The following is a 19,194-nucleotide window of genomic DNA, read 5'->3' as shown; positions in this document are numbered from 1 at the left end:
ATCTCAAGATGCTCACCTGCAACGAAGACCAGATCCCTGTATAGGGGTTTAAAAGGTGAAAACCAAGGGACTTATAATGCCCTTATAGTTAGCCCAAAACCAGATCGGTTAGTTGGTACAGTGGGTTTGCACCCACTGTCCGTTACTAATACACTTTACACCTCTTACAAGTTTACACTTAAAGTTACTCTAACCAGTTTTAAGACTGAGATTCATATATTGTAATATGTCAATTCATATTGTCAAATGACTGATATCTGAAGTTATACACATTATTTCTAACTAATATACAATTGCTGTGGATTCTTAGTGAGAAATATAATATTTGTCTATGATACTTAACCATTCTTTTTTATTTAACGTACTAGTTTACTAGGTAATCTTTTTTAAAAGAGAAATTATACTTACAGTATATTACAAATGGACTCTGAATATTAAATAGTAATACATGAGAGTGCCAATTGAGTGTCATTTGTACAGTAGTCAAAACTGAGCCAGCTCCTGACACAGGAAACTAAAAAGAGGAACTGGGAGTATTATGAAAAAAAATAAAAAACGGAAGAATAAAAAGCTTCTCAAACTAAAGCATGCTTTCCTTCATCTAGTTCATTAGAACTGTTTGTTCTACATTAACACAACCAAGCCTGACTGTAGGAGTGCTCTTCAAGACCCCAAGTAACACTGTAAGTATGTTTAGTGTAGTGATTTATCTTGTTACTGATTTTCTGTTAGTTCTTTATTTCATAATATGTGTTTAAGATATATAAAAAAGACAGGTAAACATATAGATAAAATACCAGTTGTTTGGTGAGAGCATTTGAAATGAGACATGCATACTGTAATTAATTACAATTTACATAAACATTTGAGATTTATTATCGAAATGTGTCAAAACTTGCATGCATACTGTGCACCACATTTTTTAAACCACCTTTTTGACTTGTCCAACAAGATGGTGCTTAGTGGGTGGTTTGTTGGAAGGGATGTGTGGCTACAGATGTACAAAATTATGGCACAATGGAAGCTAAAGGGTGGTATAAACTTAAATTAGTCTAAATATGCACTAAATTTAGCATCTAGCATGAGCCACAATTAATATGGCACATTTTTAGACTGTGTTTGACTATGCCTTCAACAGATGAACGAGCGTTTGCATTACAATATCTAAAAGCAAATCTGACCCATTGTTTACATTTGGATTTCGGACATTGAGAGTGTCCCGTCCTCCTTTATCTTGCTTGTAAGCATTATGTTATGTAATAATATTGATGACTATTGCACAAATTATGCAAAAAACATTGTACTGAATAGTTTGTTGACAACAGTGCATAATAGCAACCACATTTTTGTGATGTGTGAAGTGGGTGACTACTGAATAAAGCATATATTTTCAGCACCTGCCTTAATTCTATATGGCACCCCCCTCAAAGATCGATGGTTTGTTATGTGTGTAGGAGACCTTTCTGCAGCAGGTGCATAGATCTCTGCAATCTCTATTTACATAAATGAGACTACCAGAAAGCTTTTGCAACAAAAGAATATGAAGAATGCCCTCTAAGGGCTCATGCAGATGGATGATGTTCATATCCAGGTGCTGTCCCAGAGTAGATCATACAGCATCATGACTAAACACAGAGAAATTATAATTAACTAGTAATAAAGGCTGTTGTGTAAAAAATACTATGTGCTCCAGAAAGCTCTGGGCTCTAATATGCCATCACGCTGCCAGCGGGATGCCAGCACTCTATCCTTTTGGTATGCCATGACTGTGCCATGTATGCCAAAAATGTCACCTAGGTATACCACCACTGTGTGTCACCACTGTGTGTGCTCTCTGCATTTCCATTGCACACAAAATACAATTGTCTCCAGAAAACTCTTGTTTGATTTTCCATAAAACATTAAAGAGGCTCTGTCACCCAGATCAAGTCTACCCTATTAGGCATATAGCCTGGTAGGGCCGTCCATGCAGACAAAAAACATACCTTTATTTCTCATGTCGGCAGTCCGGTTAGGCAGAAAAAGCATCTTTAACAAATATGCTAATGAAGAATTTGAGCACTCGGAGGCAGGCTTATGCCTTCCAAGCACTGCTAATGCTGGCCTTCTGCACCTAATCACACCCCCATATCTTTTGATTGAGATCCTGCGCCTGTGCACTTGTGCACCTATTTTTCGATGGGTGTAGCGCTGTCAATCAAAAGACATGGGGGCGTGATTAGGTGCAGAAGGCCAAGCATTAGCAATGAACAGGGGAGTCGCAGAAACAGTGCTCGGAATGCATAAGCCTGCCTCAGAGTGCTCAAATTCCTCATTAACATATTTTTAAAAGTTGCTTTTTCTGCCTAACCGGCCTGCGACATGAAAAATAAAGGTATGTTTTTTTGTCTCCATCGTCGGCCCTACCAGGTCATATGCCTGGTAGGGTAGACTTGATCTGGGTGACAGAGCCTCTTTAAAATAGAAAATGTGGAAGTATTTGCAGGATTATAATCCTCCCAGGGCAGGAGACGTGAACCCCATTCCTTGTGTTGCTTCATAGTTTTTGTGAAATTTTTAATGGTTTTATATATATTTTTGCTCCTCTCATATGTATTATACTTACTCTATCCTATGCCTCTTCTTGTAACATAGTAACATAGTATATAAGGCTGAAAAAAGACATTCTTCCATCCAGTTCAGCCGGTTATCCTGCAAAGTTGATCCAGAGGAAGAAATTAAAAAACCTCATGAGGTCAAAGCAAATTTTCCTAATTTTAGGGGAAAGAATTCCTTCTCGACTCCAATCAGGCAATCAGAATAACTCCCTGGATCCAGGACCTTTCTCTAGAAATCTAGTAACTATAACTAGATTCCAGAAATTCATCCAGACCCCTCTTGAACTCTTTTAGTGAGTTCACCATCCCCATCTGTTCTGGCAGAGAGTTCCATAGTCTCACAGTAAAGAATCTTCTGTGTTGATGTAGAAACCTTCTTTTTTCTAGTAGTAGTGAATGTCTCGTAGTAATAACCACCGTCCTGGGTATAAATAGATGATGGGAGAGATCTCTGTACTGACCACTGATATATTTATACATGGCTATTAGATCTCTCCTCAGTCATCTTTTTTTCTAAACTAAATAGCACTAGTTTTGATAATCTTTCTGGGTACTGTAGTCCACCCATTCCAGTTATTACTTTAGTTGCCCTCCTCTGTACCCTTTATAACTCTGCTATGTCTTTCTTGTGCACAGGAGCCCAGAATTGCACACAATATTCTAAGTGTGGTCTGACTAGTCATTTCTAAAGTGGCAGGACTATGTTCTCATCACGTGTACCTATGCTTCTTTTTATGCAGCCCATAATCTTGCTTGAAGTTTACAAAGGGTTTAATAAAATCTGTAAAAATACAAAGCGAACAACAGGTGGCAAAAGAGAGCAAAACAAATACCAAAAAATTCTTTAAATATAGAAATGCTAAAAAAAACAAGGTCTGAGCAGGTAGGCTCCCTAAATAATGGTAAATGGGTGATAGTGAAAAGACAGAGTTACTAAATGTTTTTTCGCTCTGTATATACAAAACAAGAGAAAGGAGCTGATATCGGTGGTGCCAGGGTTGTTAGTACAGCCACTAATATACTCAACTGGCTAACTGTAGATATGGTCCAAGCTATTAAATAAGGTAAATGTGCAGAAGGCTCTAGGTCCAGATGGATTAAACCCAAGAGTTCTTAAAGAGCTCAGGTCAGTCATTGCTTTTCCCCTGTTTAATTTTTTTAAAAGATTTTCTAGGTACTGGTACAGTGCCAAGTGACTGGCGCAAGGCAAATGTGGTGCCCGTATTCAAAAAGGTAATTATAGATCAGTTAATTTAACTTCTGTTGTGGGAAAAATGTTTGAAGGACTCTTAAGGAGTATGTGACTGTAAATAATATCATAAGTGATAACCAGCATGGGTTTACCAAGGACAGAAGTTGTCAGACTAACCTGATTTGTTTTTATTGAGGTGAGTAGAAGCCTGGAGAGAGATGCTGCTGTGGATGTAGCGTTTCTGGATTTTGCAAAGGCTTTTGATGCTGTCCCTCATAGACGTTTAAAAGCTAAGGCCTCTTTCACACTTGCGTTGTCCGGATCCGGCGTGTACTCCACTTGCCGGAATTACACTCCGGATCCGGAAAAACGCAAGTGTACTGAAAGCATTTGAAGACGGAACCGTCTTCCAAATGCTTTCAGTGTTACTATGGCACCCAGGACGCTATTAAAGTCCTGGTTGCCATAGTAGGAGCGGGGAGCGGGGGAGCGGTATACTTACAGTCCGTGCGGCTCCCGGGGCGCTCCAGAATGACGTCAGAGCGCCCCATGCGCATGGATGACGTGATCCATGCGATCACGTGATACATGCGCTTGGGGCGCCCTGACGTCACTCTGGAGCGCCCGGGGAGCCGCACGGACGGTAAGTATGCTGCTCCCCCGCTCCCCGCTACACTTACCATGGCTGTCAGGACTTTAGCGTCCCGGCAGCCATGGTAACCACTCTGAAAAAGCTAAATGTCGGCTCCGGCAATGCGCCGAAACGACGTTTAGCTTAAGGCCGGATCCGGATCAATGCCTTCCAATGGGCATTAATTCCGGATCCGGCCTTGCGGCAAGTGTTCCGGATTTTTGGCCGGAGCAAAAAGCGCAGCATGCTGCGGTATTTTCTCCGGCCAACAAACGTTCCGTACCGGAACTGAAGACATCCTGATGCATCCTGAACGGATTTCTCTCCATTCAGAATGCATTAGGATAATCCTGATCAGGATTCTTCCGGCATAGAGCCCCGACGACGGAACTCTATGCCGGAAGACAATAACGCAGGTGTGAAAGAGCCCTTAAATAAGATCTATACAGTCCCTGACAAAAGTCTTGTCGCTTCTCTATTTTGTAGAAACTCCTGCTATTAACCTGACTTTTAATTAATCAATTGGTGTTAGAAATAGCTCATATGAAAAGCTAAAGCCCTCCCAAATGATGTTTAAGGCACTGAAATAAATTAGTTTCACTGAAAAAAGATTTATCATTTAATCAAGACAGAAAGGTCAAATTTTGGCAAGACAAAAGTTTTGTCGCCTATACAGAAATTGAACAACTTTACTGCAAATCCAAAAATATGTCAGCAAATTAAATAGTGGTGCTGTGAGATCCAAATTGAATATCTTGTATGACTTCCATGAGCTTGAAGGACAGCATCCATGCGGTTTGGCAAGGATTCATACAATTTATTGGAATAGCAAAGAAAACAGTCTTGCATGCCTCCCAGAGTTCATCAATATTCTTTGGTTTCGTCTTCCATGCTTCCTCTTTCATCCTACACCACATATGCTCAATGATGTTCATGTCTGGTGACTGGGCTGGCCAATCCTGGAGCATCTTGATCTTCTTCGCCTTAAGGAACTTTGAAGTGGAGATGGAAGTATGCGATGGAGCACCATCCTGCTGCAGAATTTGGCCTTTTTTATGGTTGGGAATATAAGAGGTAGCTAAGATTTCTTGGTATTTTAGACTATTGATGTTGCCTTCCACCCTGCAGATCCCTCGCACACCCCCATACTGGATGTAACCCCAGACCATGATTTTGCCTCCACCAAACTTCACTGTTTTCTGGGTAAATCTCGGCTCCATGCGGGTTCCAGTAGGTCTCCTGCAATATTTGCGGCGACTGTGGTGTACAGTCGTGGCCAAAAGTTTTGAGAATTACATAAATATTGGAAATTGGAAAAGTTGCTGCTTAAGTTTTTATAATAGCAATTTGCATACACTCCAGAATGGTGTGAAGAGTGATCAGATGAATTGCATAGTCCTTCTTTGCCATGAAAATTAACTTAATCCCAAAAAAAACCTTTCCACTGCATTTCATTGCTGTCATTAAAGGACCTGCTGAGATCATTTCAGTAATCGTCTTATTAACTCAGGTGAGAATGTTGACGAGCACAAGGCTGGAGATCATTATGTCAGGCTGATTGGGTTAAAATGGCAGACTTGACATGTTAAAAGGAGGGTGATGCTTGAAATCATTGTTCTTCCATTGTTAACCATGGTGACCTGCAAAGAAACGCGTGCAGCCACCATTGCGTTGCATAAAAATGGCTTCACAGGCAAGGATATTGTGGCTACTAAGATTGCACCTCAATCAACAATTTATAGGATCATCAAGAACTTCCAGAAACGAGGTTCAATTCTTGTTAAGAAGGCTTCGGGGCTTCCAAGAAAGTCCAGCAAGCGCCAGGATCGTCTCCTAAAGAGGATTCAGCTGCGGGATCGGAGTGCCACCAGTGCAGAGCTTGCTCAGGAATGGCAGCAGGCAGGTGTGAGCGCATCTGCACGCACAGTGAGGCGAAGACTTTTGGAAGATGGCCTGGTGTCAAGAAGGGCAGCAAAGAAGCCACTTCTCTCCAAAAAAAACATCAGGGACAGATTGATCTTCTGCAGAAAGTATGGTGAATGGACTGCTGAGGACTGGGGCAAAGTCATATTCTCCGATGAAGCCTCTTTCCGATTGTTTGGGGCATCTGGAAAAAGGCTTGTCCGGAGAAGAAAAGGTGAGCGCTACCATCAGTCCTGTGTCATGCCAACAGTAAAGCATCCTGAGACCATTCATGTGTTGCGTTGCTTCTCATCCAAGGGAGTGGGCTCACTCACAATTTTGCCCAAAAACACAGCCATGAATAAAGAATGGTACCAAAACACCCTCCAACAGCAACTTCTTCCAACAATCCAACAACAGTTTGGTGAAGAACAATGCATTTTCCAGCACGATGGAGCACCGTGGCATAAGGCAAAAGTGATAACTAAGTTGCTCGGGGACCAGAACGTTGACCTTTTGGGTCCATGGCCTGGAAACTCCCCAGATCTTAATCCCATTGAGAACTTGTGGTCAATCCTCAAGAGGCGGGTGGACAAACAAAAACCCACTAATTCTGACAAACTCCAAGAAGTGATTATGAAAGAATGGGTTGCTATCAGTCAGGAATTGGCCCAGAAGTTGATTGAGAGCATGCCCAGTCGAATTGCAGAGGTCCTGAAAAAGAAGGGCCAACACTGCAAATACTGACTCTTTGCATAAATGTCATGTAATTGTCGATAAAAGCCTTTGAAACGTATGACGTGCGTATAATTATATTTCACTACATCACAGAAACAACTGAAACAAAGATCTAAAAGCAGTTTAGCAGCAAACTTTGTGAAAACTAATATTTGTGTCATTCTCAAAACTTTTGGCCACGACTGTAATTCAACAGAAGATTCATCTGAAAAATCCACCTTCTGCCACTTTTCCAGCGTCCATCCTTTTAGCAGGCTGTGGCCCTTGGCAAATGCCACACAGTTTTTCAATTGTCTTTTGTTTAGTGCTGGCTTATGGGCACTGATTCGACCATGGAGGCCATTTCGAGATAGACTCCGACAAACTGTTCTGATTGACGCAGGGACTTCAGGTGACCAGGTCTCGTGGAGCTCTGCTGCAGTGGAAATTGGTCTGGCCTTGGATTTTCGAGCCAACAAACGGTCCTCTCGAGCAGTTGTCTTGCGGGGTCGGCCTGACCTGGCCTTGTCCAAAACGTCTCCAGTCTCTTCAAATCTTTTTTTTTCCTCTGAACTTGACGCTGAGACACATTGAAGGTGTCTGCCACATCAGCAGTGGATCTGGTCTTCAGCCTCTTGATAATTAACACTTTAGTCTCCGGGTGAATCTTAGGCATGTTTGCAGAGGTCTAGTTGCAGTTGATGTGAAGGTCTAGTGTACTGGGGTTCTTTTTATACACACCTGAGACCTAATTGATCCATTATTAGTCACAGGTGAAGCTCATATGAAAAGGCGACAACACTTATGTCTTGGCAAAAATCGACTCAATGGGCTTTACCAAGCTGTGAATATTAGAATACTTTTTGTCAGTTTTGTTTTGCACTGAAACATTATTAAAAAAGCTGTTGGGATTAAAATGACCCATTTCTTGTAACAAAATCTTGATTAGAAATATATTTTAGCGGCACTTCAGGTGAATTTGTACACAAGCGACAAGACTTTTGTCAGGGACTGTAGTCTTGGAAAGCATAGTTGGTAATTGGATTGAAAACTGGCTGAAGGACCGTGTCCAGAGAGTTGTGGTCAATGATTCCTATTCAGAATGGTCCCGGGTTATAAGTAGTGTACCCCAAGGTTCAGTGCTGGATCCTCTATTATTTAATTTCTTTATTATTAAAATCAAGGATGGGATTAATAGCAACATTTTTATCTTTGCAGATGATACCAAGCTATGTAGTACTGTGCAGTCTAGGCAAGATGTCCAAGAACTACAAACTGACTTGGACACTCTGAGTGATTGGGCATCAACTTGGCAGATGAGGTTCAATGTGGATAAATATAAAGTTATGCATCTTGGTAGTAATAATCTCACCTTTCGCTGACGGATGCTCCTAGCGCTTCCCGAGGGCTCCAAGCACTCCATCGGACACCATAACCACCACATACCACACGAACCGCCGCAGCTTGGTTGGGGTCTCGCCGTCCTCCACCCACGCTGGACCCAAGACCGGGCTTCAGCTTCCAGTGGGTGAACCTCTCCTAAGTCCAGAAACAAGCTCTTAAAAGATATACAAAATGTCAGCGGCTCACCCCAAACACTCCCAAAGGACAAGGTGCTCACTCCACGGAGCCACCCAAATCCAGAAAGAAAGATGCAAAATATGTAAACTATTGGAGGGCACTCAATTATCTGGAAACATCAATATGGGGTGTCAATAACCTCATTTAATATATATAAAAAACTGACATAAAGCTATACATACAGTACAGACCAAAAGTTTGGACACACCTTCTCATTCAAAGAGTTTTCTTTATTTTCATGACTATGAAAATTGTAGATTCACACTGAAGGCATCAAAACTATGAATTAACACATGTGGAATTATATACATAACAAACAAGTGTGAAACAACTGAAAATATGTAATATTCTAGGTTCTTCAAAGTAGCCACCTTTTGCTTTGATTACTGCTTTGCACACTCTTGGCATTCTCTTGATGAGCTTCAAGAGGTAGTCCCCTGAAATGGTTTTCACTTCACAGGTGTGCCCTGTCAGGTTTAATAAGTGAGATTTCTTGCCTTATAAATGGGGTTGGGACCATCAGTTGCGTTGAGGAGAAGTCAGGTGGATACACAGCTGATAGTCCTACTGAATAGACAGTTAGAATTGGTATTATTGCAAGAAAAAAGCAGCTAAGTAAAGAAAAATGAGTGGCCATCATTACTTTAAGAAATGAAGATCAGTCAGTCAGCCGAAAAATTGGGAAAACTTTGAAAGTAAGGGCTATTTGACCATGAAGGAGAGTGATGGGGTGCTGCGCCAGATGACCTGGCCTCCACAGTCACCGGACCTGAACCCAATCGAGATGATTTGAGGTGAGCTGGACCGCAGAGTGAAGGCAAAAGGGCCAACAAGTACTAAGCATCTCTGGGAACTCCTTCAAGACTGTTGGAAGACCATTTCAGGGGACTACCTCTTGAAGCTCATCAAGAGAATGCCAAGAGTGTGCAAAGCAGTAATCAAAGCAAAAGGTGGCTACTTTGAAGAACCTAGAATATGACATATTTTCAGTTGTTTCACACTTGTTTGTTATGTATATAATTCCACATGTGTTAATTCATAGTTTTGATGCCTTCATAGTCATGAAAATAAAGAAAACTCTTTGAATGAGAAGGTGTGTCCAAACTTTTGGTCTGTACTGTACATAAAATAGTGCAACATGCACCTGATTGAACCTAAAACCTATATGGCGCAAACAAACAATATATGACCGCAAGTGCAAACTGTGGACTTTATCCCCAATGGGCAGTCCGAGTCCAACTACAATTTCCTGAGGAGATATAGAATGATATTGGTCCGTGTGTTGGACCGCACTCAATAGCCATACATGGCGTAATAATAATGTATAGATGGATACAGCCCCGTGGGGGAAAGTACGTTACCTCTCTTCTTAGGCTGGATAAAGATGAGGGAATGTCCTTGCTCCGCCGCTCGGACTCACATCGGCGTCCCGTGTGGTCTCTAGGTTTAGTATGCGGCGTCCCACGTGACCCGGCGGCACACCACATGATCCACGCGGCTCCTTGGGGAACAAACCGCTGAGGAAGGGGTTTGATCTCCGAAACGCGTCCGGTATAAGACAGCAAAGTTCCCGCTCAAGTCCTTGAGGTGCCGACATCCAAAGGCAGCCCCCTGGATCCTCGCTGATTGGATTTGTGCATTATTGACATCGCACGGTCTGTATTTTAGGACCCAACATACCTATTTGTTCCCCAAGGAGCCCTGTGGATCAAGTGGTGTGCCGCTGGGGCACGTGGGACGCCGCGTACTAAACCTAGAGACCACACGGGACGCTGATGTGAGTCCGAGCGGCGGAGCAAGGACATTCCCTAATCTTTATCCAGCCTAAGAAGAGGGGTAACGTACTTTGCCCCACGGGGCTGTATCCATCTATACATTATTATTACGCCATGTACGGCTATTGAGTGCGGTCCAACACACGGACCAATATCATTCTATATCTCCTCAGGAAATTGTAGTTGGACTCGGACTGCCCACTTGAGATCAAGTCCACAGTTTGCACTTGCGGTCATATATTGTTTGTTTGCGCCATATAGGTTTTAGGTTCAACCGGGTGCATGTTGCACTATTTTATGTATGTATAGGTTTATGTCAGTTTTTTATATAAATTATATGAGGTTATTGACACCCCATATTGATGTTTCCAGATAATTGAGTGCCCTCCAATAGTTTACATATTAAGCTCTTACAAGAGCTTATACTCAGGGGAGTATTGTGATATAGCAATCCCCAAGAGTGTAGTTATGGCATCCCCCAAACATGAGCCAAGACTTCATGAAGGTGTAAAGCAGGACTCTTTAATGAGGCTACCTGTCAGCCTTTTATGCAGGTCTTCCAGCATAGGACACTCCCCCTGGGGACCTTGTGGAAGACTGAGACAGTTAATACATTACCCAATCACTTGCATTTACAGTATTGAAACACTCCCAGCAATTGTACACAACCCCCATCTGCCTGTGATACAATTAACAAAATACAATGGGCATTGTCTGTGACAAAATCAACAAATAGAATGGGCATCAATAATCCATAATCTCACCTTCCGCTGACGGTGCTCCTAGCAGTTCCCGAGGGCTCCAAGCACTCCACCGGACACCATAACCACCACATACCCCACGAACCGCCGCAGCTTGGTTGGGGTCTAGCCGTCCTCCACCCACGCTGGACCCAAGACCGGGCTTCAGCTTCCAGTGGGTGAACCTCTCCTAAATCCAGAAACAAGCTCTTACAAGAGCCTATACTCAGGGGAGTATTGTGATATAGCAATCCCCAAGTGTGTAGTTATCGCATCCCCCAAACATGAGCCAAGACTTCATGAAGGTGTAAAGCAGGACTCTTTAATGAGGCTACCTGTCAGCCTTTTATGCAGGTCTTCCAGCAAGGGACACTCCCCCTGAAGACCTTGTTGAAGACTGAGACAGTTAATACATTAGCCAATCACTTGCATTTACAGTATTGAAACACTCCCAGCAATTGTACACAACCCCCCTCTGCCTGTGATACAATTAACAAAATACAATGGGCATTGTCTGTGACAAAATCAACAAATACAATGGGCATTGCTTGTGACACAATTAACAAAATACAATGGGCTCTGCCTGTGATACAATTACCAAACACAGTTAACTTAATCACTCACAGGCAGAAAACACACATTTTTCCCAACCACAGAAAACACCCCAAAACACCACATATCCCATAAAAGTCACATCCCCTGATAGCCTCGATATGGGTGAACAACCTATCCAAAAATCACCCAGCTCGGTTCAGGGGTTCAGGAATTTCCTGCACATGGTCCCATGCCCAAAATAGTTCCATACACTTGATGGCAAAACACTGCTGGACAATTTAAGATGGCCGCCGCCACATGTTTGAATCTGTTCCAGTAAAAGGTCCAAGGTGCAGTCACAGTGCCTTTAAAATCCAATATGGCCAAATAGTGTCCCAGGGGCCATAGCAGGCCTCTCCAACTCCCAGTGATGAAGGTGCTTTCATCACAGTCATGTATAAAGTGAGGCATGGAATCGCGAGGCAGGGATGTAATATTACCACTATACAAAGCTTTGGTGCGGCTTCACCTGGAATATGCAGTTAATTTCTGGGCACCAGTCCATAGAATACATGCTTTGGAACTTAAAAAAGTACAAAGGAGAGCGACTAAACTAAGGGGCATGGAGGGTCTTAGTTATGAAGAAAGATTAAAATAATTAAATGTATTTAGTCTTGAGAAGAGACGTCTAAGGGGAGACATGATTAACCTATACAATAGACTATCTCTGGACCTGGTCACAACAGAGATCAGCAACTCCACCTATGTGGCTCACATATAAAGGGAGCTACAAATGTGGTAGTAACAGATGTATCTGTTTTAAATACATTTCAGTGTGTCAAAATGTGACATCTACTGTGAATGGCAAGAATTACACCATAAAACAATATTTGAACTGTAACACAGATTATGCTATTTATTTAATCACCTGTAGAGATTGTCTTCTACAATATGTAGGTTGCACTACAAAACAAATAAAAAGCAGAATACGCAAACATTTATCAGATATACCATATTATGAAACTCGCAATGTATCTGCAGCCAGTTTTCACTTTGCCACTGTGCACAAAGGAGATACAAGAGCGTTTTCTGTTCAGGGAGTGGAAAGGGTTACTCTTCCCACTGGAAGAGGAGATCACAAACAAAAATTACTCTGCCGTGAGGCATATTGGATGTTTGAATTGGGAAGTTGCTTTCCCACAGGTCTGAACAGAAAACACGATCTGATTTTAGAATATCGTTAAAAGAACTATTTTTTTTTTATAGTTTTTCAGTACTATATACAGGTTGTCTTTTCTTTTTGATGCATTGGGTGTTGGTTTTTGGTGTCTGATTAGTTCTTTTTGAGCATGTGATGCCGAAGTCTTGATTACCTGGTGCACCACATGTTTAAAGAGATGTGATCATTTACTTTTCTGTATGTCATGAGTAAGGACCGAGATTGTGGAGTCCGAAACGCGTAGACATCTTGGATCTTGTATGTGATTCGTGTTTGGACAACAGTTTTTTTTATTGTTATTAATAAAGATGCAAGTTTTTATGGGACGCTGGACCCCAAGTTTTTTCTTTGGATTACGTTTGTACACAGTCAAGTCCGGACTGGGCTCGTGCTTCTGTGAAAGCAACAAAGGTGAGAGCTGTCTTATATATATTTGGAACAACAGGGACAATGGATAGTTTTAAAAAGGGTTTAGATGAATTAGGGGTACAGATAGGGCGATCAGTCACAAATACCGGGATCGTCGAACATTGTGTTGTCTTATTGGCGCTCGAGTTAGACACATTGCGGATCAGTTGACAGATTACTGGGAGGGGCTGGAGAAGATCCAGCGGACATGATCCATATCAGAACCAATGACAAAGTTAGAGTTAGGGGGATCATCCTTAGAAATGATATTAGGGATTTAGGTCAAAAGCTTAGGGCAAGGACCTCAAAGGTAGTATTTTCCGAAATACTGCCTGTACCACGAGCCACACAAGAAAGGCAGCGGGAGATTAGGGAGGTTCACAAGTGGTTCACAAGAACTTGTGTAGGAAGGAGGGGTTTGGGTTCCTGGAGAACTGGGTCGACTTCTCTCTCGGCTACAGGCTCTATCGTAGGGATGGGCTGCACCTCAGTGGGGAAGGGGCAGCTGTGTTGGGGGAGAAGATGGCTAGAAGGTTGGAGGAGTGTTTAAACTATGGACTGGGGGAGGGTAATTATGTTACAGGAGAGGAAGATAGTGCAGATAGAGACCTGGGAAAGGTAATGGAACTGGGGGAGGAAAGGAAGGAGGGACTAGAATAGTTCAGAAGGAAAGGTGTAGGGTAAAAAATATACATAAACCTCTTAAATGTATGTATACTAATGCCAGAAGCCTGACTAATAAAACTGGGAAACTGGAATTAAAGATGTGTGAGGAGGACTATAACATAGTGGGAATAACTGAGACATGGCTGGATGATAGTTATGACCGTCGTGGGTAAACTGTTTGAAGGTTTTCTAAGAAATGCTATCTTGGAGCACCTAAATAAAAATAAGCAAATAACGCCATATCAGCATGGCTTCATGAGAGATTGGTCATGTCAAACTAATTTAATCAGTTTCTATGAGAAGGTAAGTTCTAGACTTGACAGCGGCGAATCAATGGATGTCGTATATCTGGACTTCTCCAAAGCATTTGAATGCTCGGACTGGGAGAAAATGTCTGTATATGGGTAAGTAACTGGCTCAGTAATAGAAAACAGAGGGTGGTTATTAATGGTACACACTCAGATTGGGTCACTGTCTCTAGTGGAGTACCTCAGGGGTAAGTACTAGTGTTGATCACGAATATTCTAATTGCGAATTTTTATCGCGAATATAGGTACTTCTAAAATTTGTGAATATTTAGAATATAGTGATATATATTCGTCATTTCAAATATTCGAGGTTTTTTATTGCAAATTTTCGTAATGCTAATTTTTACCGCCAATTTTTCAATTGCCGAGTAAAAACATGATTCCTTCCTGCTTCTTACTTGTGGGCCAATGACTCATTGGCCCACAAGCAAAAAGCAGGGAGGCAATAAATATGAAAAATGATGAATATTCTAAAAAACTAATATATAGCACTATATCGAATATATTTGTTTTTTCGAATATTCGTAATATTCCAAAAAAAGAATATATAGCAATATAGCGAATATTATAAAAAAAAACAAAAAAACAAATATAGAGCAATTTAGCTAATATAGTGCTATAATCTTCTTAGTCTAATAGTTGTAATTTTTTTCTCATCTGAAGTTCAGATTGGAAAAAAATTTCAACTATTGAAAAAAAAGATTATAGCACTATATTAGCTAAATTGCTCTATATTCGTTTTTTTTCCTGAATATTCGCTCTATTGCTATATATTCTTGTTTTAGAATATTACGAATATACGGAAAAACTAATATATACCTTTTTTCGAATATTCAGAATATTCTAAAAGAAGAATATATAGCAATATAGCAAATATTCGGGAAAAAAAACGAATGTAGAGCAATTCAGCTAATATAATGATGTAATCTTCTTTGTCTAATAGTTGTAATTTTTTTCTGATCTGAAGTTCAGATTGGGAAAAATATTTCAACTATTAAAAAAAAAGATTATAGCACGATATTAGCTAAATAGCTTTTTTTGAATATTCGCTATATATTCTTGTTTTAGAATATTACGAATATTCGAAAAAACAAATATATTCGATATAGTGCTATGACTCATTGGCCCACAAGCAAGAAGCAGGGAGGAATCATGTTTTTGCTCGGCAATTGAAAAATTTGCGATAAAAATTTTCATTACGAAAAATTCGCATTAGGAAAATTCGCATATTATGCTATCATTACCTTGCCGATTTTTCGAGTAAAAATAAATCGTAGAATATAACGAATATTCGAATTCGCGAATATTTGCCAAATATTCTACAAAATATTCGCGAGATATCGCGAATTCAAATATGACCCTGCCGCTCATCACTAGTCAGTACTGGGCCCTATCCTTTTCAATATATTTATTAATGATCTTGTAGAAGGCTTGCACAGTAAAATATACAGTACAGACCAAAAGTTTGGACACACCTTCTCATTCAAAGAGTTTTCTTTATTTTCATGACTATGAAAATTGTAGATTCACACTGAAGGCATCAAAACTATGAATTAACACATGTGGAATTATATACATAACAAACAAGTGTGAAACAACTGAAAATATGTAATATTCTAGGTTCTTCAAAGTAGCCACCTTTTACTTTGATTACTGCTTTGCACACTCTTGGCATTCTCTTGATGAGCTTCAAGAGGTAGTCCCCTGAAATGGTTTTCACTTCACAGGTGTGCCCTGTCAGGTTTAATAAGTGGGATTTCTTGCCTTATAAATGGGGTTGGGACCATCAGTTGCGTTGAGGAGAAGTCAGGTGGATACACAGCTGATAGTCCTACTGAATAGACTGTTAGAATTTGTATTATGGCAAGAAAAAAGCAGCTAAGTAAAGAAAAACGAGTGGCCATCATTACTTTAAGAAATTAAGGTCAGTCAGTCAGCCGAAAAATTGGAAAAACTTTGAAAGTAAGGGCTATTTGACCATGAAGGAGAGTGATGGGGTGCTGCGCCAGATGACCTGGCCTCCACAGTCACCGGACCTGAACCCAATCAAGATGGTTTGGGGTGAGCTGGACCGCAGAGTGAAGGCAAAAAGGCCAACAAGTGCTAAGCATCTCTGGGAACTCCTTCAAGACTGTTGGAAGACAATTTCAGGGGACTACCTCTTGAAGCTCATCAAGAGAATGCCAAGAGTGTGCAAAGCAGTAATCAAAGCAAAAGGTGGCTACTTTGAAGAACCTAGTGAATATTTTCAGTTGTTTCACACTTGTTTGTTATGTATATAATTCCACATGTGTTAATTCATAGTTTTGATGCCTTCATAGTCATGAAAATAAAGAAAACTCTTTGAATGAGAAGGTGTGTCAAAACTTTTGGTCTGTACTGTACATTTTTGCAGATGACACTAAACTGTGTAAAGTAATTGACACGGAAGAGGACAGTATACTGCTACAGATGGATCTGGATAGATTGGAGGCTTGGGCATATAAGTGGCAGATGAGGTTTAACACTGACAAATGTAAGGTTATGCACATGGGTAGGAATAATGCAAGTCACCCGTACATACTAAATGGTAAAACACTGGGTAACACTGACATGGAAAAAAGTGAACAGCAAACTGAGCTGTAAAAAACAGTGTCAGGCAGCTGTTGCCAAGGCGAATAAGATAATGGAGGAAAGAAGGTTTGTACACAAACATAGAAGAGGATTCTTTACGGTAAGAGCAGTGAGACTTTGGAACTCTCTGCCTGAGGAGGTGTTGATGGTGAGTTCACTAAAAGAGTTCAAGAGGGGCCTGGATGTATTTCTGGAGTGTAATAATATTTCAGGCTATAGCTACTAGAGAGGGGTCGTTGGTCCAGGGAGTTATCTGATTGCCTGAATGGAGTCAGGAAACAATTTTTTTCCCCTTAAGTGGGGAAAATTGGCTTCTACCTCACAGTTTTTTTTTTTTTTTTTTTGCCTCCCTCTGGATCAGCTTGCAGGATAACAGGCCGAACTGTATGGACAAATGTCTTTTTTCGGCCTTATATACTATGTTAATTCTTAAAAGTAAATGATATTAATGCTCATGAAAATGTGTAGAAATCAGTCTTACTTCCTTTCTGGGATTTGCGTCCCCACCTATCCATGGTTGATCTTGATGGACTTATGGCTTTTTTCAACTGTATAAACTATGTAACTATGAATTGAAAAACATCACGGTTAAAAATCAGTATCCGTTGTCATTAATTCCAAATCTATTCAATCAAATTTTGGGGGCTCAGTGGTTTACCAAATTAGACCCCAGGGATGCATATAACCTCATTTTCATAAAGGAGAGTGATGACATAGTTTACCACTAGAGATGGCCTTGCGGTTCGCCCGGCGGTTGTTTCGCGGCGAACTTTGCTTTTTTGCGATTCGCCGAACATGCGAACATATGGAGAAATTCGCGTCCGCCATATTCTTTTACATTGTGAAGAACTTTGACCCATGACACATCCATCAGGTGGTACAGGACAGCCAATTGAGACATTTCAGCACATGGACATACCCCCTAACTTATAAATAAACCTGATCTGGCCGCCATTTTACATTCAGTGTTTTGCCAGTGTAGGGAGAGGTTGCTGTGTGGAGCAGGGACACCAAACGCTACTAATAGGGCCACAAAAGTCATTTTAAGCACTAGTATAGGTGTGCTATCGATAGGTGTGATACACAGAGGGGTGCGATATACTTATACTATACTTTTATAATGAGTCATAAACACATAGATCTATATAGTGATTACCTGGAAGTCAGGGGCCTAGGGCCTAGGGGCTTACTAGGGCCATTTTTATATAGGGTAAGGTTCCGGATGGGGTCGCTCTTATCAGGGCGGGTGGTCTGTGGTTAGGCTATCAGGGCCAGAATAGCATCCCCCTGTAGGGCAATATCAGGGACAGTTCTTTGCCCACCCTGTCCTTCAATACCACATCATCATCTAGCCCAGGGATGGATGTTTATTTGCTTTCCCTCCTGGATTCATCGATGTGCACTGGAACCCCCCGGATTGTGGTAGGACATATGGTTTCTTATTTGGTGCCGCCGAACACCTGATTTAGTGCCGCCGAGAACTTGTTATTGCCTATCACATCTATGCTTTTTGGTTAACTTTAATCATTTCATTTATTTTCATTTTGAGGGATATCTTTTTCATTCACATGTCCACAAAATGGGTCCGCATCCGTTCCGCAATTTTGCGGAACGGGTGCAGACCCATTCATTTTCAATGGGGCTGGAATGTGCTGTCCGCATCCGCGGATCCGCACTTCTGCATCTGTGCTTCCGTTTCCGCAAAAAAATAGAACATGTCCTATTCTTGTCCGCATTTGCAGACAAGATTAGGCATTTTCTATTATAGTGCCGGCGATGTGCGGTCCACAAATTGCGGAATGCATGAATGGACCCTCATAGTAAAATTATTAAAGGTTACGTTTTATCTTCATGTATATTCTAATGGATTGCCTTTCTTGTACAATGTTATAATATACTTTCTATGTTAGAAAGTATATTATAGTGCATTTCTATTGTGCAGCAGTTGTGTGCGGTTCTGCTGCGATACTGCAGGTATATAGAGGGACAAGCGTTATTGGAACAAATAATTTCTACTGGTGTAATATACCAGTCATCCCCCAAAAAACAGATTGAAGCGGGGTGTTATATACCAATATATTTTCTTTATAGTGCATTTGGGTACTGTATAGTGCATTTGCGCATGTGCGTACGCAAAAATTATATTGCCGATATTTCGCATTGAAAACAAAAATGAAGGAGATCGCAAAAATGAAGGAGATCGCTAACATTTGATCGCGTTCGCAAACCGCCCCGGCAGATGTTCGTCCATCACTATTTACCACCCCTGAGGGTCACTTTGAATATTTAGTAATGCTGTTTGGGCTAAGTA

The 19,194-nt window shown here is 41.1% G+C and overlaps 1 protein-coding gene across 1 annotated transcript in view; it reads left to right on the top strand.

Annotated features, from left to right (window-relative positions):
* The first annotated feature begins 580 nt into the window (after positions 1 to 580).
* Positions 581 to 19,194, top strand: part of BTK (Bruton tyrosine kinase) — a 562,758-nt gene continuing 544,144 nt past the window's right edge. Inside the window, exon 1 of the mRNA XM_040405594.1 lies at positions 581 to 683. The gene's annotated coding sequence lies outside the window, so the exon portion shown is untranslated. The remainder of the gene's footprint in view (positions 684 to 19,194) is intronic.

The sequence above is a fragment of the Bufo bufo genome, chromosome 8 (genome assembly GCF_905171765.1).
Source record: "Bufo bufo chromosome 8, aBufBuf1.1, whole genome shotgun sequence".
NCBI lineage: Eukaryota > Metazoa > Chordata > Amphibia > Anura > Bufonidae > Bufo > Bufo bufo.
The sequence above is the reverse complement of the archived record's forward strand: the minus strand, read 5'-3'. Positions and strand labels throughout refer to the sequence as shown.